Here is a 22,755-nt window from a genome sequence, read left to right as displayed (position 1 = left end):
GGCTTCACGGGTTTTTGATGCCACAAGCAGGTCATCAATATACTGGACCAAGACTGAATTTTCAGGCATTGTTAGACTTTCCAGAGATTTCTTCAGCAATTGATTAAATATTGAAGGGCTTTCTGTATACCCCTGTGGAATTCGGCACCATGCCAAAATCCACTCTCCAAATCTAAAAGAAAATATTGGCTGGCTGTCATGATGCAATGGGATTGAAAAGAAAGCATGACATAAATCAATTACAGTATACCATTTTGCATCATGGGGAATCTGATACAAAATCACTGATGGATTTGGCACAATAGGACAACATGACACAACAATCTTGTTAATTTTTCTCAAATCCTGTACTATTCTGAACTTTCCATTAGGTTTCTTCAGTCCCATTATTGGTGAATTACATGGGCTGCTCAATATTTCTCTTAACACCCCCTGCTGAATCATCTTTTCAATTATGGGTGTTATTCCTTCAATTATTTCGGGTGTCAGTCTGTATTGCGGTATGTTTGGGTAAGCCACTCCCTCTTTTACAGTAATCTTTACTGGATCTACATTTCTCATCAGACCCACATCTTCTCCAGTAAAATCCCAAACTGCTGCTTTCACTGTCTGTTTCAATTCTGGGGGTAATGCATCTGGATCAAATATTGCATATGTTCCCAGAGCCTCACATTTCCTGTTATCCATGGTCATTCTGTATAGAACATCCTCATCAGGTGTCTCAAAGGTTATTCCATCTGGAGTACAGAAAATAGTGCAATTCATCTTGCATAGCAGGTCCCTGCCTAGCAAGTTCACAGGACGTGTGTCACACACCACAAATCGGTGCATGTCTGAAAATTTTCCTATTCTAACCCTTACTGGTTCAGTAAGTAGAGTTTTAATCTGTGTGTTGGACACACCAACCACTTGGATTACTTCGTCCGAGATAGGAAGATTCTTTATATCAGCTGACCTGACAGTTGATCTCGTGGCCCCTGTGTCAACTAGGAAAGTGACACTTTCACCATTAATTTTCCCATCTACAAAAGGCCCTGCCTGGTCTATTTCTAGAGTTGCGCCAAGTACGCACTCCTCCTCCTCTCTTCGGCAACGTCAGAAGTCTCCCTCGGAGTCGCTTCCCTCATTTTTCAGCCAGTATTGAGAAACAGCGCTTGCGCGTTTTGGTTTGATTACCTGCTCTTCATCGTAGAACCCCGACTCTTGGCTGTACTTCTGGGATCCTCTTCTCTGTGGCAAGGGTGGTTTTGGCACCTGATTCTGTTGCTTATCAGCCTTCTGCTGTTGCCGATGCTGACCACACCCCTCACTCTGCACCTGTGAATTCAATGATGGATTATCATCATTAGTAGACGGTGGATTCTTACACTCGGATTTCCAGTGCCCCAATTTTCCACAGTTGTGGCATGGGAACTTCTTCTTGGCTTCCTCGATGTTCCCCTTTCCTTTTCCTGGACCAAACCTGGGTTTATTTCCTGGGTTATTTGCCTGTTCAACCAACTGAGCTTCCTGTCTTTCTGCAACTTTCACCTGTGCCCACATTGCCTTTTCTTTTAGCTTCCTCTGCTTTGCCTCAATCTCATCACTGAAGTATTTTGCATGTCTCAGAATCTCATCAATCTTCTTGCTCTGCCAGTCTATGGTATGCTGCCTTATCATTTCACTGATTTCCGGCCGCAAACCGTACACAAATCTATATACAAAATGGCTCAGGTCCTTGTCACCCAGATGTTCATCTCCACTGAACTGTTTGAAAGCTAATATTAAACTTTCATAATATGCATGGACTGATTCTTTCAATTCTTGATGTGTTCGATCTATTTTAACCCAATCAGTTTCCTTGGGAGGTACCTTATTTTTCAAGAAGGCCATAACCTGCTCACACTTCTTCATTACCTCGGGGTCTGGAGCTCCTGTCTTTGGATCTCTCGGGTATTCCTTAGTGGGCCAGTCTATGACTATTTTACATTCTGCCCACAGGTCTGCTGGTACAATTATATCAAACAGACTATTCAGGTCAATCCACAGCACTTTTGACAACTTCACAAATCTGTTGACCTGTCTATACCACTCGACGGGCTTTTCCCTTAGTCGAGGGAAATCATTTGTAAATGATAAAATATCCTGTCTGGTCCATGGGACATGTACATACCCACCTCCTGGAATCTGCCTCATAGGGTAGGCTGTTACTGCTTTATCCTTTTCTTTGAGAGGAAATGTTGAGTAAGTTCTATCTGCCCCATCCTCTCGCTTTCGGTACCATCTGTCTTTCCATCTTTCTACGTCTCCCCATTTTCTCAGCAAAGCAATCATCTCCTTGACCTGCCCTGTTCGGCCTGCATTGTTCAAATTCTCAATGTCCTTATCTGTAAAATCCACTCGGTAAGGCTTTTGTAAAGCTTTTACCTTGTCCATGTCAATTCCCAATTCACTGGCTATTCCTTTCAATCTGTCATGTATGTTCTTTGCTCTCCATGTAATACTTTTGCACAGGAAGAGGATCTCCCCTTCCTGATAATTTTTCTGTGTTTCTGTAGGGATTGTTCCTACTATCATCTCTTCCATTTCCATACGTAGCCTAGCTACATCAATTCCCTGTGATTCCTTTTCTTTTTTCTGCAAAGTTTTCAGCCAGTCATTCAAATCTTCAGCAGTTATCACAGATTTTTCTGCACTCCCTGGTTCTGTCACTCTTTGCGGTTCTAAAATTGATCCTCTGTTCCCTTCCACACATCCAGAATTCAAACTTGAGTTAGTCTGCACACTCAATTCTCCTCCACATATGGTATGTCTCCACTGATTTTCTCCTGTTCTCCACTGTGTTTCCCCTTTTCTCATTTCTGCCTGCTCCGGAGGAACAATCAATCTATTGCCCAAATATGGTACTGTCAAACCACTTTCGCCCGTCCTCTGCTTGTCAAAAATTGGCATAACCGGGCCTATTGTCACAGGCACTGTAACTGCCTCAAGATTTTTAGTCGGTTCTCTGATTTTCTCTGTCAGTTCAAAGGTAGTTCTTGCTAGTTCTCTGGTCTTTTCATCCTCAAGTTCATTTTCTCTTTCTATCTCTCTCTCTTTTTCTCTTTCTCTCTCTCTCTTTCTCTCTCTCTCTCTTTTTCTCTTTCTCTCTCTTTCTCTCTCTCTATCTCTCTCTCTCTCTCTCTCTCTCTCTCTCTCTCTCTCTCTCTCTCTCTCTCTCCCTCTCTCTCTCTCTCCCTCTCTCTCTCTATCTCTTTCCACCAGAGAACAACTGCCTTTCAACCCAGGGGTGGTACCCTCTGTCTTAATAATCCGCAGGGTGTCTCTCATCGGGGTCATTGCTGTTTCTACCTCTGGTTCTCGTCTATACGGGGGTGGTCTTTTATAGAGCATGTCCTCTAATACATCATCATCAGACTCATTTGCCCCATATCTCCTGGGTTCTATATTATGTTCTTTCTCTGTACACTTTCTCCCTTCTGACTCCCCTGCTACTCTTACAGGATATAATCCCTCGGTCATACTGGCGTCACGCCATCGTCTCATCCGGTCATGATGGGTTTCACGATCATACTTTCGCCCAAACATGTACCTGTAGCTACCTCCACCCCTCTGCTTTTCTCGTTCATGCATTTCATCTTCCCATTCAGTCAATGCCTCAAACTGCGTCGGCCTAGGCCGAGGCTCTAGATTCATCATCCGGTCCCGTAAGTTCCTCAGTATGGCCAGATTAAATGAGCCGTGTTCCGGGAAAGCTAAAACCCCATCTTCCCTCGTATACTTCACCCAGTTATCCAACCAAATACAGGTATGATACCCATACTTCGCAACCATTAAGGATGCCGGGGTTCTTATCGGGGGCAATAACTGTCCTTCCCTGGTCACTATATCTCTATCCTTGTCGAACCAGTTCTTTACTTTACTAAGTAAAGATTTCTTTTTCTTTTCCTCAGCCTGGTAGTACATTTTCTTATTTCTCCCAAGCTACTTGTCTTTTCTACAGCTGTACGATCTCCCGTCCAATTGCAGCGCGACTCACACTAACGCACCAATCCTAGAGCGTCTACGTCACTGACTCAGTCCGCGAATCCCAGCGCGACTCACACCAACGCACCAATCCTGGAGCGTCTACGTCACCCTGTATGTCCCCCAATCCTAGCACGGCGTACACTAGCACACCAATCACCGTGCTTCCACTGTTCTAACCCACTGTCCAATCACAGCGCGGTCTCCCTGACGTCAGCAGTCGCTTCTGCTCCTGTCTCTCGTGTCTACCCCTCCTTTACAAGACTACTTGGTAGACTTTGTTTCAGTTTTCTACGAGTCTGTTAGTTACAACATACAAACATCTCCATTGTCTGCTTCGCTAGCCACAGAACAGCAAAAGACCTTTCCCACGAGAATTCTGCCTTTCCCGAGAGCAGCGCTTACCTCTTCCCTACTACAGAATCGTTACTTCCGTTGATAAAGTAGCACATCCCTCTACTTTACCCTTCTAACAAGCACCAATTAACTGTTTTCTCCGGAATGCTCCTAAGAGTTTCACAATTAACCAGAATGCCTTCTCATTCACACCAGAAAATGTAGTTCATTCACACAGAATTTCTGTCTTTCCCGAGAACAGCAAACAGTCTGTCCTACTACAGAATTTTATCACACGTTAACAAAGCAGCGCTTACCTCTGCCCTGTCCTTCTAACAAGCTCAGAGAATACCTATTACCTTTCTAGTGTTAAGCTTTAACGGAATGCCATACGGATCCCTGAGACCTAAGACCAGAACTTCACAGATAACCTTCGCTATCATATACACTTCTCTCACACCGAAAATACGTTTCTAATGGCAACACACAGCGATGCTACCTCATCGAACCCAGACAATGCGACGCGCAACCTCAATTGTCACACGTTTTCCCCTGTCTGCATACAGGGCCAACAATCCCGCCTTTTTTCGAGAGCAACACTCCCTCTGCTCTACTACGGAACTGTCACCGACTCCCTACGTCCCAGAAGCCGTTCACAATACATAAAAGTCAACACGACTTCAACATATAGTGTTAGTACAAATATCAATCAATAATCAACAAGCCTATATACACGCAATTTCGCCAGACCAAGACAATAGTAAACCATTATTCTGCTACCAAGAAACTGGGGCAGATATGAGCTTCCGAATCCCCTCTACTTCCACGGACGGAGTGATCTCACAGTCACACACGCATACACACATCACACGCTGGTGGGGCCCATTTCACCAACATTCATCCTACCACTCTTATCCGTGTCATGTATAATGGGAAAACACCTTCTAATACCTATCCAATCTGCATGTACTTTGAGGTCAATGGCATCTACTTAGTTGCTTTTAAATCTAGCGAAACATTTCAAAGAATACACAAATAAATTCAATAAACATGACCAGAAATAATCACCCGACACAGAGATTGAAACAGAATTATTTGTTTATCTAAAATTGTAAGAAAACCAATTAAATGCAAATTCAGTTCTCTCATATTTACCTATTCTGTCTAAATGTCAGATCCTAAGTCAGAACCGGTCCTCAGTGGAAGAATTAGAGTTTCCTGCCGTCATGTAGAGTCACCGTCCTCTCCGTCAGCATAGGGACCTCGGATCATCAGTTCGGGAAGAAGTGGCGCTAGACCTCTCTAGTCTACTAATATTTATACCAAAATTACATCACGAAATGTTACAATCCTCATCCGTTTAGCAGGAAAAGATGTCGTCTTGTTACATTAAGAAATTTTCTCATGTATTGTAAACTTCAAATTCTGAATAGAAATTATTAGTCCATAGCTAATTCGTTACTTTTACGGATGTCTCTACTGGATAAATTTGTATCCAATTGTGGGATCATTACAAGTTCATAAAGTCAATATTTTGAGATTGCAACAAACTCCATTTCCAGGGGCATTTGGCAGACTTTCTGGACTTGTCATCATGATCATGGCTTTTCAGTTCATCAGAAGTGCAAGGTCACAGGCAGCGCAAAGCCTCTTTGCAAAAATTCCATCTACTCGAATGCAGGCTGCGGGTGGTAGCCATTTTCTGGTAGGCCACATTAGTCAACTTAAGTGAAAATAGACATAAAACAGAATTACTGCACGGAAATGATTATACAGTGTTATTCCCCTGCTAATACCCTTATGTGTGTGTATTTATCTAGCCATTTGCGACATCAGAAGCCATTAATGCATATTAATTATAAGCGCAAAACACAATAACATTACATAAGCAACATCTATTTCTGTCAGTTTGCTCACCAACTTAGTTCACTTATTATTTTAGCCATGCAATAGCATTCCCACGTGTAATTCTCTTGTTAATAAGGTTGGTTAGACATGACTTTGACAAACTTTTAATAATTAATAATTAATCAGTAGTACTTTTAGTTATAACATGCGAAAATGAAACAGGTATTCGGGTTTAAAGTAAAAACCCTGCTCCATCAAGAGTACCGGCACTTCACAGTTTGAAGCAGGCACTCTAATAGCATGAGTACCCGCACTTGTATATTCTCATTCAAAGCATTGGGAGAGAGCTGCTCACTTCACAGCGACATGACACAGAGAAAGGGCATTTTTTGCTCCACCTTAGGATGCTACACTTGGGGAGGCTGAAGGCAGGGGGCGGGGTGTTCCTGTTTTCGCGGGCTGGTGGGGACTTCTCATGACTGATGTCATTTTCACGCAAGGTCGGTAGTGATTTGCATTGTGAGTCACGTATGGAGAAAACGAGCCCCCTCTCCAATTACGGAGGACGCAGCCAATGCCTGTGCATGTGACCTGCTGAGACGCAGAGTTTGATTCACTGCTGTCAAAATGCCAACTTGGACGCTCACTAGTTAAATATTGAAGTCGCCGAAAGTATTGGGGTGCATTACATGAGCACCAGTTACATTAGGCACGTTCATTTTTGGTAGGCACGGGAGAAGGAGATTAAGTGATATGCCCAGATTCACAGGGTGCGGAGCTGATGCCGAGACTCAAACCCTGTTTCCCAGTGCCACGTCAGCAGCTCTGGTGTTACGCTTTACCCTCTCCCCTAATATTTCTGTTTTAAATGCGCATTTTCCATTCTTCACATCACTATCGTCATCACTACTCGTATTAGGCTAGTTAGAGGCCATTACACAAACAGAAAGGGATGGTCTCCTTTACAGGCATATGGCACACAAGAAGAGGGTGTACTGCTTCATTCATATGGGGCGAGAGTAGTGCTTTGAATGGGCAGGTACCGAGTACCTAAACTTATATAATTTGAAAGGAATGGCACTTCAACTTCCTTGCGCACGAGATTTTCAATACTTTATATGGGAGAGTACCGGCACTTCACAGTTTGAAGCAGGCCCTCTAATAGCATGAGTACCCGCACTTGTATATTCTCATTCAAAGCATTGGGAGAGAGCTGCTCACTTCACAGCGACATGACACAGAGAAAGGGCATTTTTTGCTCCACCTTAGGATGCTACACTTGGGGAGGCTGAAGGCAGGGGGCGGTGTGTTCCTGTTTTCGTGGGCTGGTGGGGACTTTTCCTCACTGATGTCATTTTCACACAAGGTCGGTAGTGATAAAAACACTACCAGGGAAAATGACAGTAGCTTGAGAACTCAAGGTGGGTGAGGCGTGCTTTGCATTGTGAGTCTGGTGTCCGTGAGGCTCAGGGGTTCCCTGGAGACACAGCCCTCCTCCCCCACGTATGGAGGAAACCAGCCCCCCTCAAATCACGGAGGACGCAGCCAATGGCTGTGCATGTGACCTGCTGAGACGCAGAGTTTGCTTCACTGCTGTCAAAATGCCAGCTTGGACGCTCGCTGGTTAAATATTGAAGTTGACGATAGCATTGGGGTGCTTTACAATAGCACCAGTTACATTAGGAACATTCATTTTTGGTAGGCACGGGAGAAGGAGATTAAGTGATATGCCCAGAATCACAGGGTGCGGAGCTGATGCCGAGACTCGAACCCGGTATCCCAGTGCCACGTCGGCAGCTCTGGTGTTTCGCCTCACCCTCTCCCCTAAAATGTCTGTTTTAAATGCGCACTTTCCGTTCTTCACATCACTATCATCATCACTACTCGTGTTAGGCTAGTTAGAGGCCATTACACGAATAGAAAGGGATGGTCTCCTTTTCAAGCATATGGAACACAAGAAGAGGGTGTACTGCTTCATTTATATGGGGCGAGAGCAGTGCTTTGAATGGGCAGGTACAGAGTACCTAAACTTATATAATTTGAAAGGAATGGCACTTCAACTTCCTTTCGCACGAGATTTTCAATACTTTATATGGGAGAGTACCGGCACTTCACAGTTTGAAGCAGGCACTCTAATAGCATGAGTACCCGCATTTGTATATTCTCATTTAAAGCATTGGGAGAGAGCTGCTGGCTTCACAGCGACATGACACAGACAAAGGGAATTTTTTGCTCCACCTTAGGATGCTACACTTGGGGAGGCTGAAGGCAGGGGGCGGTGTGTTCGAAAGGAATGGCACTTCAACTTCCTTTCGCACAAGATTTTCAATACTTTATAAGGGAGAGTACCGAAACTATATGTGAGAGTCAGTAATTGTGAGATTGGCTGCATGAGTAATTATGTGTTAGTATCTGTATGAATAAGTGAGGTTGTGTCTGTATAACTGCATATATATATATAGTATACTATGTATACATGTGGATATGTGTCGGTCCACCTGTTTACCTCGGTGGTACGGAAAAAATGGGTGGAACTGACGTCAGCACGCTGACAAGGTCCTCTTATGGCTCCTATGATGTTATACGCTGTCGCGAGCGGAGCCGTGCTATTAGGACATCGTCGTCGACTTGGGGGAGCTAGGAAAGAATTTCCACGGAAGGCTGGAGCTGGGGATATTCACCTAAGTGTTCAGGCTAGGCCTTTGGGAGCAACTGTTTATGTTACCACTCCAGAAACCGAAACCAGTGATTCGAGGGCAGATGCCCTGCAGATGGCATTCGAGGTGGGGAGCCCAGTTGTGTGCACCGGCGGGGCAGTGAAGTGACAAGCACGGTACGGTCATACTGCGGTGGGACGCACACTCGTTGACCTCTCATGGCACTGCTCCACACTTCGGGGACAGCGCTTTCCATTAGCTGTGTTTTCTGATGACGTGTCGCGCCGGCCTCGTCCAACAGCAGAACCCCTTTAGATGCAAACAGACTCTTCCACTCTCTCACCGGAAGTGAAACCAGGCCACGCGGACACTTTCACAATACAACAGCCGAGAATGCACTTTTCGATAAAAAAAACACATTGCTTCCTCCTAATTTATCAAAAAAATGACTCACTGAAGAACAGGGGCCAGTTTCGATCGGTAAACAACACATTTTTTACTTCGCGATACCATTACAATGCATGCATTACCACGCATGCGTTGTACATCGCGAAGTCATTACTACCCATTTTTTTAGAACGCATGGTCATTTACCACGCATGCCTTTACAACGAATTTTGTTGCAAAGGTATGTATGGTAAATGACCATGACTTCTAAAAAAATTTAGACGATCCACGTCTTTGTAAGGAAACAGAGGCTGTTCCGTTTCCTCACAACGACGTGCACTACCTCTCAGAGACGACATAGGGGAGGTAAGGGGGATTGGGCATGGGGTGGTGGTTACTTTTCTAGGGTTTAGGGAAGTGCAGTGGTGTTTGAGTAGTGTAGGGGGTCGTGCTGAGGGTGGTGTTTTAGGGTTTAGTGTAGTGCAGTGGTGTTTGTGTAGTGTAGGGGGTCATGCTTGGGGTGGTGCTTTAGGGTTTAGGGTAGTGTAGTGGTGTTTGTGTAGTGTAGGGGGTCGTGCTGGGGTGGTGTTTTAGGGTTTAGAGCAGTGCAGTGGTGTTTGGGCAGTGTAGGGGGTCGTGCTGGGGGTGGTGTTTTAGGGTTTAGGGCAGTGCTGTGGTGTTTGGGCAGTGTAGGTGGTCGTGCAGGGGGTGGTGTTTCAGCGTTCAGTGCAGTGGTGTTTGGGCAGTGTAGGGGGTCTTGCTGGGGGCGGTGTTATAGGGTTTAGGGCAATGCCGTGGTGTTCGGGCAGTTTAGGAGTGACTTGTAGGTTTTAAGTGCAGTGACCCTTAGATATAGTAAACCTATATCTTTAGTAAGTGGTGCATGCACCAACCTACACAGGCTGCAATGGCAGGCCTGTAGTTCCATTTTGCATGGTCTCTCATGGATGGCATAATAGATGCTGCCTGGGATACCTATGCCCTGGGTACCTGGGTACCATATACTAGGGACTTATAAAGGTACCCCAGTATCCAATCTGGAGTATACCTAAGTACATAACATAACAGTTTAGGAAGAAAACAGATAGACTGGGGTCCTGATTAGCAGGATTCCAGTCAGACTAGTCACAAACAGCATCACATCAAGCAAAAATTAGGGGTAGCCATATGAAGCAGATCCTACTTTCCTACACTCTCCAAGGGCCAATTGACTGGCCTTCTATTCACGAAATCCCAGTTACAGAAAGGATCTCCCCATTTCCATGAGAGTGTAAGGACCGTGCAGGGTGTGGTGGAAACGCGTGGAAGTGATCGTCGGCTGGGACAAGGATGGTCCTGATGTATGCCGTAATCACACTATGCAGAGGAGTATGCTTGTAAAGATCAGTAGCCCACCTGAGGTACGGAAACATGAGGACTTTGAGGAGTGCAGGGGAAGTTTGCCAAGCCCAAGGGACCTGTGCTTGCAACTGGAGACCTGTGCTAGCTTTTCACTCCGTGGCGTGTTGTGTCCGGGAGGGTGTTGGGGGAATCAGCAGGACCCGAGCTGCCGGCCTCGACTATCTCCGACCTCCAGATCGGCTGCCTCAGTCTGAGGTCACTGGCTCCCTCTCCCAAAACTCACACCACAAAGTACTCTGTTGTGGAGAATATCATGACTGGACCCGATGAGTCTTGTTGTGCCTTGTGGGCACCCATGGCTGGCTGCCAGGAGCAACTGCAGTTTGCACCTCCACCGGTAGGGAAATATTTCTCCAATTGCGAAGCATGCCAGCTTCTGATGTCACAATCTTTTCTCTACAAGGGGATAGTGATCGCACACTCATGAAGGTGCCTCTGGGTGCTTGAAGGCCTAATCTGGCGGGACGAAACCCAGTAACTGCTTCCTTCTACTTTAGGTTGTCCCGATAATCTAATCAAAGTGTAGCCAGCAGGGGCAACATGTATTGCTGGCTGGTGCCGTTTGAGTGACTGAGGAGCTGGGTACTCGAGGTGTAGTCGAAACCTGTGATTTCTTGACCATTGCAACTGTATAGGGAATGCAGTATTGGGAATGTTGGAATACCTCTGAATAGTGCATATATGTTGATGCCATTCTGCTGCTAATGGGAGAGTTCTACAATTGTATATAACTGTAAAGTATATATCTAATGTATATGTTGTGTTGATTTTAATGTGTGTGTAATACAAAGACTAGTGCTTTATACTAACTGTGTGGAGTCTCTTTTTGTAGCCTACGCAGTGTTTTGTAAGAGTGGTGTTGTGCCAGTACTTTACAATTTGACCCTGAGGACGAGCTCTGTGCCAAGCTACCCAAGAGTGAGCACAGGTTATCGGACAAGGGTATCGTACTCATCCTATCTAGGACGGTGGTTTTTGTCTGGCTTCAATGCGTCCCAGCCAGCCAGAAACCGCTGGGTCTAACAATGGATTTTTCTTCGATGAATTGAGACATCTGGCTGAATGCTGCTCTTTCTATCAGTTGGCCCAGGGAAAGCCCATTGGTAATCAGTCTGTAGTTGTCGAGGTCATATAGGTCCATGTTTGTTTTCTTCAATAATGGGCGTATGAATGCCTTTTTTAGGTTTTCAACAAAGATTTCCCTAGTTAAAGAATTATTGATGATTCTTCTTACTGGTGTGAATATTTGTGGTAGACAAGGGTCGGAAGGGCAGCTGGCTGGCCTGCTTGATTTGACCAGGTCCATAAATTTACTTTATGATACTTGTTTGACGGAATGCAGAGGTTGAGATAGCTTATTCGTGGAGGGCTTTTTGGGGAAATTGGTTGGTACGGTTGGTTTTGCTTTGTTTTAAATAGGAGTCCAAGATGTCTGCTTTGGTGTGTAATGATTTGCCAGTTTGTCAGTGAATTCTTGAGTAATGGTATGAGTTCTTGCTCTGCATTTAGGTTTACGAAATTTGGTGAAAATTTTATAGAATTCTTTATTTGCACATTTAGCATTTTGAGTTCTGTCTGAATAGTACCTTTTTTAAACTTTTTTGATTGTTGTCTTGTACAATCTGTTATGTTTCTGTAGAGGAAGTTTGTCTTGATTGCTGTTCGTTTTGAGCCAGGTGCGTTGCTGCTTTCTAATTTGCTATTTTGTCTCTTTTAGTTCTGCTTTTCTTCAAGGTACCTGTTTTGTTTTTCTAAGTGGAATTGGGTTATCAAAAGCTTCTTGTAGCCACTCATAGGGGTATTTCAACAAGGGCTTTATCTCTGCTTTTTTGGCTTTTAAAGCCAATAAAGCAGAGCTAAAACTAGCGCCCTATCAGCAACAGGGTGCTAACACGCAAATTCGCATGTTAGCACCCTTTTACTCTACACTTCCCCTTGCACCTCTAATGAGATCCAAAGGGGGTGTTGCAGAGTAAAATAATAGACGAAATGTCGCTATGCGACATTTCTCCTATTATCAAGAATATCGCTAACCCTGTTAGAGATAAAAAAAGCAAACGCTAACCGCGGTTAACGCTGCTTTTTTACGTCTGGTATTTTTCTGACTTAGCCATGAAATCCTATGTAAGGTGGATATCATGGCTAAGTATGTCTATCCCTATCAGCAAGCTATCGCCAAACCTTGTGGGATTATCGCTGTATTTCCAGCGATAATCTCACAATTGGCAGCTTGCGCTCTGAATTTTATCGCTTTGGAGATAAGCGTTGCTGATGGCACGCTATCTCCGCGATAAAATTCAGAGTTGGCCAGCGATAATTATCCTCACGCTAAGAGCGCTGAGCGATAATTATCGCCGGCCCTTGCTGATATGCCCCATAGTTATTTAATGGAATTTATTGTGTCTAGATCTGTGTTGGATGTTAGCTGTGTTTCTAAGTATTCAAAATTGAGTTTATTCCATAGTCGATAGATGGATGCATGTAAGGTGGTTTTAGATGTGTTTTATGTTGGAAAGCTAGCAAATGATGGTCTGACCATGTGATTGGAGTAATCTTCTGAAAGGTAACTAGTTCTGGATTTGAAAAAAGTATGCCTAGGATGTGTCCAGTGATGTGTGTGGATTTGTGGATGATCTGATGTATGTTCTCTGTGTCTAGGCTAGTTTTTGGATGGGGCATATTGGGTTTGTCAAACCAAATGGTTAAGTCACCAAGAATGCATAGGTTGGAGTGTAGTGTTATCAGGTTTGAAACTGTGTCTAGGCATGCGTCTGAGAATGTTGCATTGCTCATGTAGGACTGTAAGGGAAAAGGAAGTTACAGGAGGAAGTTGGTGTAGGGTTGCATCTGGTGAAGAGGGCCTCACAACCTTGTATGGAAACGTGGGCAGCTTTAGTGAGATTTATTGTTTGCTTGAATATAACAGCTAATCCGCCTCCTCTTTTGCCTATACAATTTTGTGTGACAGTTTGATAGCCCAGAGGAATGGCTTCATGCAACACTGGAGCCATGTCATCTCCTAACCATGATTCAATTGTCAAGAGTTAAGTCAGGTTGTGTGTTAGTGAGTAAGTCGGAGATGTGGTGCTTGTTTTTGGAGAGTGATCAAGCATTTATTAGTAATCAGTTTAGAGATTGTGTTTTAGTGGTGTTGTGACTGTTTTGTGGAAGAGTGAGCAGTATTTTTTTAACTCGTAGCAGGTGTGTCATTAGTGCTGGTATTAGCTGTATTAGGATGACAATAGTATTGTGTTTCTATATCGTCTTCCACGTTTAGCAGACTTAAGGCATTTTGATGGGTCTGTGTGTGTAGGCGGTGGAAATGGTGGTTGAGAGTGAGTTGGTGAGCTGTGTTGTTTTTGTAAAGTAGCCTTGTTGTGTAATAGACATTGAGATGCAAAGTTGTGAACAGTGGCATGTTGTTTATTTTGTTTGCGTCTGTTTAGGGTGGAAGGTATATGAGTTAGGGGTGGTGGTGGAGCATGTGGGTCTTGTCTTAAGGCTCTAAATTGTGCAATGAATAAGAGACAGTTGAAGGAGAGTAGTGTTGGTGTATTTGTGTGGGCAAAGAGAGCAAATGTACGAGTAAAGATGGTTTAGGATGTGTATTATTTGTGTAGTCAGGAGGGTGGAAGTGGGTGTATGCTTCTAATTTGTGATGGAATGTATTATGAAATAGTGTGTGTTTATGTGGGTGAGTTTTCATATTTAAAGTACTGTTGTTGAGTGGAAGCTGAATGGTAAAGGGTGCGGTGACTTTTTCAGGAAAATGGTGTATGTGAGAGGGGATGGACTAGAGTTATGAGTGTTTGTGTTAGAGTTGTTATCTGGAAGAGGTAATATGTGGGGTGTATTGGAGTGTAAAGATTGATTGGTTGTGTGTTTTTGGTATAAAGAGGTGGCAGGTGTTGGTAGAGGATGTGATGGAGAGCTGAGTATAGGTTTAGTGGTGACAGAAAGGGGTCTGTTGGGAGCAAGTAAAGGGTAGAGCAGGCGTTTTGTACTAAAGGGAGTGTGTGTCTGGAAGGACTAACGTTATGGCTTTGTGTTGTGTGGATTTTTTAGTGGTATAGGACAGTGGTGTTTTGTGTGAGAGTGATAGTGCCATTGTGTGGTAGTGCTTCCTTACACGCTCAAGTATTTTCTCTCCCTGGGCCCTCCCTTCACTGGCCGGCTGCTTCCCTTAAGCTGCACTGACTGGAGCAAGTGTGGCCTTTGCCTGTATTAGACTGACATCTTTCACCACATGACACAAGTAAGTCTTTTTACCCTTACTCATAGCCGCACTCAACACCCTGACCTCCCGCCTCAAATTTGGGTATCGCTTTACCTTTCTCTTTGATGTTTGGCTGCAGCAGTGAGCATGCGAGCACGGCCAAGCAAAATCTCTCGCTGCATACCATTTGGTGCGCGTCATGGCCATGGCCTGTGACTGGACACCAGGATTTATAAGGTCTTCCTGATCTGCCTCACATAAGACCTTCAGCACTTCTGTCACCGCTCTTGTTTTGACAGATATTGCTAACCTTTAAAGCTAACCAACTCTATATAGGCTAAATATAATGTTAATTCGACACATACACAGCCCAGCCCTACCTGCCAGGACCACACTGAACTTTGCAGTGCCCAACTGACAGCAGAAACTCCAACTGACAGATAAGTCCTACACGAGGCTAAAAGACCCAGTCACCAACCCCCAGGGCCTGGACTGCGCCATCCGCTCGAAGCACCCCGGGGTGGAAATCCTGCAGATACCATCCCATGAAGCTCCCATTATGCAGTAGACTGTAAATGTTAGAAGACACAAAAGAGCTTCCATCAGAATATTTTATCAGTATTTTGTGTCATTTTGATTTATTTTTTCCCTATTCATAAATGTGTGATTCTGCTGATTGATGAAGTTTAGTGTGATTTTATGTCACAGTCCTGCAAGCCACAAAGAGTGTGTGAAATTGCTGAATCATGGACCTCTTTTTTCTGGGCATGTGTGTAAGCATGCTCCTATGTGAAAGAAATGTGTTTACATTGAAATGCATTTTACTAATGTGACTAGAATAGAGAGAGATTTTAGACGGTTGTATTTTCTGATTTACAGCCTAAATCTAATTTATTGTAATCTGTTTGATTACTGTTTAGTATTACACTTGTGTGTGGGTTATGGCACACAGAAATCGAGATGTACTTTATAAGATCTTTGTGATCGAAAATAAAGTTTTATGATGATGATGGTAGACAAAAAAACGCTGTTATTGTCGACTAACTGAATAAAACCTTAAAAACACTGTACATAGGTGTGTATTTTTCTTTAGTATTTCAACCTCATCTGCTTCTACAGTTTTACAGAAGAAGTTGTGTTTTTATCATTTTTCTTAAACTAAAACTGCATAATTGATGATATGAAAAAGTAGAACAATATAATTTTTCCTATCCGTGTGTCTTAGGAACGTCTTTTATTTCCGAGCTTCTGTATATTGCTCTATTAATTTGTCTATTGTTCATCTTCCTCAACATGTTGTTTGGTTCACATAGTATAAGGATTGTGTTGTTTTCATTTAATAAGTCATGTTGCTTCATCTTTTGTTTTAAAAGATTTTTACTTGCATGAATGTACCATACATTGTTGCATCATGCTTGTTTTCATGTCTACCCACAGATTATCATGCAAGTTCGTCCTCTTTTCCATCAGCACAGAGGCTGTCCGAGTCCAAAAGGTTGTCTAGTGTTTTCGCTAGACTGTTTTCTATCAAAACATCATCCTGCACTCCAGTCAAGCATGGACATGATTAAGACATTTTATATGCATTGTGGGTATTGACAAATATGTGTCAAACATAATAAAACACCTATTTCAAATCAGGTCCTTACTTTATTTTCTTCCAATGAAAATACATTTATTAGATAGTAATCATTGCGTCTTTCAGACCTGATTGTTTTTCATAATTTAGTGTTGCATTCGAGTAGCCTTATTTTTTGGGATGGTAATCCCACACCCGGATTAAAGAGACTATTAGAATGAGACTCTTAGCTCTAAATTCTTCAGGCCTGGTCTAAAAGTAATTCTACTGATCGAAAAGACTAGTTTGTAGCTCTGATGCACTCAGAAACATAATTATTTACACAGTTAGATGTAGGGCTCTGATCCTCGGATGGGAAGCACTACTAACCACTAAGGAGTTTGGGGTATTGATGTACAGCCCAGGAAGAGGCCAAACCCTCACTTGCTCATCTTCTTCTGAACGCCTCCATCATTCCCTACTCCCTTTCTAAAGAATAGTGGTGCGCTTTGCATAGAATCTATCAATATTTCAAATCTTGATGAGCCGGTTGCTGGCATGAGCCTGTATCGCAGTCCTACTATTCAACAAGCCCATATAATTTTTCAGACTGCTGCCATTTGTGTCATAATATCACAAGAAAGGGTACCTTTACAAAAAAAAAAAACTGACATGTACTTCTCAATAAACATATACCAAAAAAAAAAAAAGAAAGGTTACCTTGCCATCTGTAGGAGTGCTGTGATACCAAGCTGCTCTCCCTTTGTATCTAAAGATAGTATTCAGGCCAAAGGGATAGAAAACGTCCGCCAGTCACTCAGAGAGGTTAGAGTATCTCACAATTTACACATCTAGAATAGAAAACTGTTGTTTGCAGCAAGGTGGTGACTTCCCCCGAGTTGGTAGAAGACCAATCCCTGTACTGGTGTAAGCAGATGATAAAGTATTGCTGGCCAGGACCACAAACAGGCAGCCGCGGTGCGTCCATTGGGGCGTAGGGGCGTAGCCCCACCAGCCAGCCCTGCTTGGACCCGCGGCTGCATGGCTCTCGCATGCTTGTGGATATAAGTACAGACTGAGAAGCTCTGAAAAATCGTCGTGAATGCGCAGCAAGAGCTTGGACCCGCGGCTGAGAATAACTGACAATTATGTCAGTCAGCATGACGTCAGACTACCCGTGGGCGGTCTAGCGTCATGTTGACTGACATGCAGTCAGACCGTCACCAGGGGCATGGAGCAGCACAATGCACAAGTGCGCATGAGTGGGGACGGAGGACGAATTTTCGCACCGTGCCCAGTCATGCGCACTTGTGTTTGCAGTTCTGGTGCATGCCCATTAGGAGAGCGAGGGTTGAGCAAAGGCTCAAACCTCGGTCTCCTAATGGGCAGGCGGGCGGAGTGTAAAACGTGCCCGCAGCCAATCCTGGCGCTGCCAGCAGCGCCAGGATTGGCTGAGAGGGTTTTGCACGCCCACTTGCAAGCAGTCAGTGATGTATGCGTGGCTGTTCCCGAGTGTAGGCGCCATTGCGCCAACGGACCCGTCACCCGAGGCAGCGGACCGACCTGCTCAGGTAGGATTCTTTAATTTTATTTCAAAACTCCCCCCCCCCACCTCCGCGATACACCCCCCCCGCGACACCCCACGAGACGCAACTGTTAGGTTTCCATTTCAAGCACTCACCTTAATGCTGCTTACATTCCCTCCGCTCTACGCTGTAATCTTCGGATTTTTTTTAAAGAAGTAAATTGTCTTTCAAAACTAGCGTGCGTGCTCCATAGATAGCAATATTATTCCATGTATGTTAAAGACGAGTCGGTAAAAACACTGTACGGGGAACGCTGTCGATGAAAACGTTCCCCGCGCTTCCCATACGCATGCAACTTTCTGCATTCCTGGAATGGTAAAGAGGTTGGCAGATGTTGGCCTGCAGCAGCTCCAAGAGTTAACACTACGGCCCACATTTGCATAGTTTTGCACGAGCGCCCACAGGGCTTTAAAGCATATAGTCGACGACAGCGCCCGTTTGCACTGCTTTTCTTCAAAGAACGCCTACACAAAACCTTAGTACATTTGGGCCCAGGAGAGAGAGTGTAGTCTTACGGGTGTGTACTGTTTATTTTTTTATATTCATTCTTTATAGGAAGCCGCTACCGAGTAGTAGGATGAGATTAGAGTTCTAGGCAAGGGTGTCCAAAGTGGTTTCAGGAGGGACGTTTCAGCGTGATTTTTCAGAATAACCCATGAACATGTTGATCAAGTCCACTGAGGTTCGTTGTATGCAGATGCGTGTTAAGTTGGGCAGCCCTGATGCAGAGCAGCGGTTACAAGCATCATTTTCATGGAGAGCAGCGAGTGAGCTGGATGGGCCTCCGAGTGGTGGGGCAGCCGTGCCTGGGACGCACTGAGTGCTGAGAAATACCCTTGTCCATGACAGTTCAAAGTTCGCGTGCATGTGATCTACTGTGCGTGTAGTTGGAGATGGCTCATTTGGGTGTAAAGGTGATGCGCTGAGATAGCGAGAGCAGTGGAGGCCACCTCGGTCACTCAACATATCTCAAATGTTCAGGTACCTGGGGTGTCTTATCTAGGGACTGCCCACACTGCTCTTAAGCAACGGTTTACAATGGGAATGGTTGCTTGGTTCATGGACATCTTAAGGGATTTGGCGGCCTTGTGTCAAACGTATTTTACTCTTAGAGCTGAGATTTCCATGAGTCTTATAGTCTGAATTCAGCACCTGAGCATAATAGGACAGAATGTATGAAGCTCTGTGGTAATACTGAATAAGCAGCTACCTATGTTATGCCATCTATTAATGTAATAACTGCACTTTCACAATTGCTTTATTAACCTTCCTGCTTTCTCAAATTTGCTTGAAAATGCACGATTTTTCTTTTTTTTTTTTCAAAATTTTCTTGGGGGGGGTAACCCCCCCAAATCCCCCTTTTGGGGTTCGGGCTCGCTCGCTGCGCTCGATCGCTACGGTGCTGTATGTTAATTCGTTTGCGCCCCACCACTTTAAAATCTCACCCACCGCCCCTGCAAACAGGCTGCAAAAATTATTGGACTCTTTTAATTTAACATTTAGGCCTATCAACTAACTTGTCCAAATCGTATGAGATGTGGCTCAAAAATCTCTAAATTGAGGGTTACTACATTACTGGCACTAGAGTGAGTAGAGTTACCTCTTTTAATTATCTCAGGTTTACATTTAACAACTTTTTTTGCATTGATCAATACAGTTATGGTTAGAAATCAACAGTTCATTACAGCGACTGAAACAGTTTGTTAAAGCTATTGGATTTGATATATCTTAAAAGGGACTTCTCACTTTTCATTTTTCTTTGTTTCTATTGGTTCAGCATTGTATTTTCTTTACCAATGCTTGCTTTATGATGTTCTTCTCTTATCAGTTTCTCGAGGTTTGCTTACTCATTCTCATCCCGCTCTCCGCAAAAGCTTGAAAAGTCATTAACTCTGCTAGTTATTGTAAAAAAGCCCGAAACACTGCTGCATGCAAAGGATCCCCCCCGCAGCACTGTACCGTGGATGTCAACATGTTGGTAACCTCTTTGCCTGTTTTTTTATTGTTTACTTTTGCGCTGCGTGCCAAGCTGCAGCTTCTCCCCACCCTTCAACTGGTATTCTGTTGTTTTGCCTTTGACGGTGCTTGTCGACAACTGCATCTGTTTCATACACACGAGACGGGGCGCTTGTTGAAGAGAAAAGGCCCCAAGGCTCTACTGTAACTTAGACTTTTTGTCTCATGAAGCATGCTTGGTCTCCAAAGACAAGTTCGAGCAGCTCCAGCATTGTTGTTTATATTTAGATTTCCCTCTAAGCTAGAATTATCAGGGTTATTTGTGCTCTAAGTTCAGCATTTTTACTAAGTAAACACCTTGTTTCCCATTGAGATGTCTGTGACATAAAATGTCAGGAAGAGACGCACAAATGAGTGAACGGTGCTATGAAGGTGTTAGATTCCACAGAGGCCTGGAATTTTCCAGGTCTAAGCCTGAATAGGTCATTCAGTCCAGGATTTCTGTTCATTCTGCGACCTATAGAACAAGTTACTTATCTTCGGTAACGATATATCTGTAAGAAACATTAGTTAGATTCCTTACCTTAGGTGTTGTGAGAAAGTGCCATCTTTCTTGCAGGGTATGCCCCCACTTTTTGCTCAATGTACTTTGACTGAGTGTGCCCTGGACTCCTGCCAATCAGGTGCCCAGGGCCTATGTTCCTTCCCTAAACAAAAACCTCAAAACCAAATTGGCAAACCCTGGCCACATGTCAGCCCCTGGTAAGTGTTACCCTAGGTACCCAGGGCCTTGTGACCAGGGAAGGCCTCTAAGGGCTGTAGCACTCATTGTGCCACCCTTAGAGGCCCTGTACCCTAACACACACACACACTGCCCTGGCAGGCTGAGTGTCTGGGTACAAGACAAAACAGAGAGACGACATGGCACACATCCCTGTGTGCCATGCCCACAACCTACACTGCCCTGGCATACATCAGCCACCCCTCTAGCTGGGTGCCCTATGCCAGTGGTGTGGGCACAGAGGCAGGAGCCCTGTGCCCCTACAGTACCCAGGTCCATTCCTGGGTCCTGTAAGTGCTAGTGCTGCCATTTAAGAGTACATGGTGCTGGGAGCTTGTCAAACACAAACTCCACAGCACCATAATGGCAGCACTGAAGACTGAGAAGTTTGGTATCAAACTGCTCAGCACATTAAATCCACACTGATGCCAGTGTGGGATTTAATGTACCAAGCACCACAGAGGGCATCTCAGAGAGGCCCCCTGAAACCTGACCTACAATCCACGTCTGTTCTGAGGCTGCCTAGGCTGCCACACAGCAGACATGTTGCTGGACCCCTGGGTAGGAGAGCCCCTGTTCTCCTGAGTCTGCAACAATGCACATCCTGGGCGAGGTGCTAAATCTCCTCCCCCAGGATGGGCAGGGGGAAGCTTCAAAGGCATGCCGCCTCTGTGAGCTTCCCCAGGCCACTGCAACCCCCCACTCTGGTGGGAAGCTTGGCCGCAAACCCCAAATAAGGACAGGGGATCTGCCAGCCTGCCAACCCCACCCCTCAGGTGGGGGAGGCGAGGTGAGGCACATCTCCGGGCTCTCGCCATCTTGAAGATGGGGAGCCCTGCCCAATCAGGATTAGGCTACTGCCCCCCTCCCACAGGAGAGAGGCAGTATAGGGGGTGTACCCACCCCAGGACAGGGACCCATTGGTCCCTGCCCTTCACCTACCTGTAACACCCCTAAATCTAGTATTTAGGGGCACCCTGAACCTTCCTTCCCCAGATTCCAGATTCCAAAATTCAAAGAAGAGCTAGAAGAAAGAAGACCTGCTCTGCAGCTGCTAAGAAGAGGAACACACCAACTGCTTTGGCCCCAGCCCTACCGGCCTGTCGACCCTCGAACCTGCTCCTGCTCCAACCCGGTATCTCTTGTGGCCAGCAACCTCACAAACCCCGAAGGACCTGGCTAGCTTTTGACTCTAAACCCCTGGGACGCCCATGAGTAGAGGCTCTACTCAAAACCTACTTCTAATCCCTGGCGGCAGCCCGGAACCGCGAACCCAGCACACTCTGCACCAGGCAAGCCTGGCCTGTGCCGGAGTGAACAAAGACCACGAGGATTGCCCCACGGCGACTGTGACCCCGAGTCTGGCACCCAAGGATCTCCCTCGACACTCCTGAAGAAGCCTGCAGCCTCAGAACCAGGAGCCCCCCCAACCGGGATCAACAGAGGGTAAGATTTCCCGACACCAACAGGCACCCCGGCGCCCCGCGGCCCCCTGTGCCCAATCCCGGGGTACCTACCTATCCTCCAACTACCCAACTTACCTCTCGAAGTGGTGGTAGCACCTGAAGAATCTTTGTCCCCGAGCTTGCAGTCTTTTTCTAACTGGAGATTTCCCATTGAAATCAATAGAGCGCCCGAAGGCTCAAAAGCACCCTGCACCCAGCCACCCGAGTGGCCCTGGCAGTGCAACCTCTACACCTATCTACTTCACCACTTGCCCTGCGTAAGTGACCAGGAGCCCACCTCGCACAGCCGCGTGGCCTTCTATTCAGCAGCCACCAACCAAGGCCCCCCTACCTCTCATAGGATAACATTGGGCCTAACTCTCTCTGCACCCGGCCGCCCTTGTGCCGCTGAGGGTGAACCAACTGTACCTACCTGACCCTGGGAGACCCCTGAGTCAATGCTCAGAACCTTAACTCTGCCAGTCGAGTACTTACCTTTAAACTCAGTTTTCTTCATAGGGTAACATTGACTTGCTTTTTCCTGAAATTTCTTCTAAGTGTGGACTTTTCAAATCATAA

At 45.2% G+C, this 22,755-nt stretch overlaps 1 protein-coding gene across 6 annotated transcripts in view; it reads left to right on the top strand.

Moving 5' to 3' along the window:
* Window positions 1–16,481, top strand: part of LOC146822587 (fibrous sheath-interacting protein 2-like) — a 638,078-nt gene extending 621,597 nt beyond the window's left edge. For all 6 annotated transcript variants that reach the window (XR_014962060.1, XR_014962061.1, XR_014962062.1 and 3 more), the window contains one exon: window positions 16,288–16,481. The gene's annotated coding sequence lies outside the window, so the exon portion shown is untranslated. The remainder of the gene's footprint in view (window positions 1–16,287) is intronic.
* The last annotated feature ends 6,274 nt before the right edge of the window (window positions 16,482–22,755 follow it).

This window comes from Triturus cristatus, chromosome 5_2, assembly GCF_964204655.1.
Source record: "Triturus cristatus chromosome 5_2, aTriCri1.1, whole genome shotgun sequence".
NCBI classification, from domain to species: Eukaryota; Metazoa; Chordata; class Amphibia; order Caudata; family Salamandridae; genus Triturus; species Triturus cristatus.
Note: the sequence above shows the minus strand (reverse complement) of the source record. Positions and strands in the feature narration are given on the sequence as shown.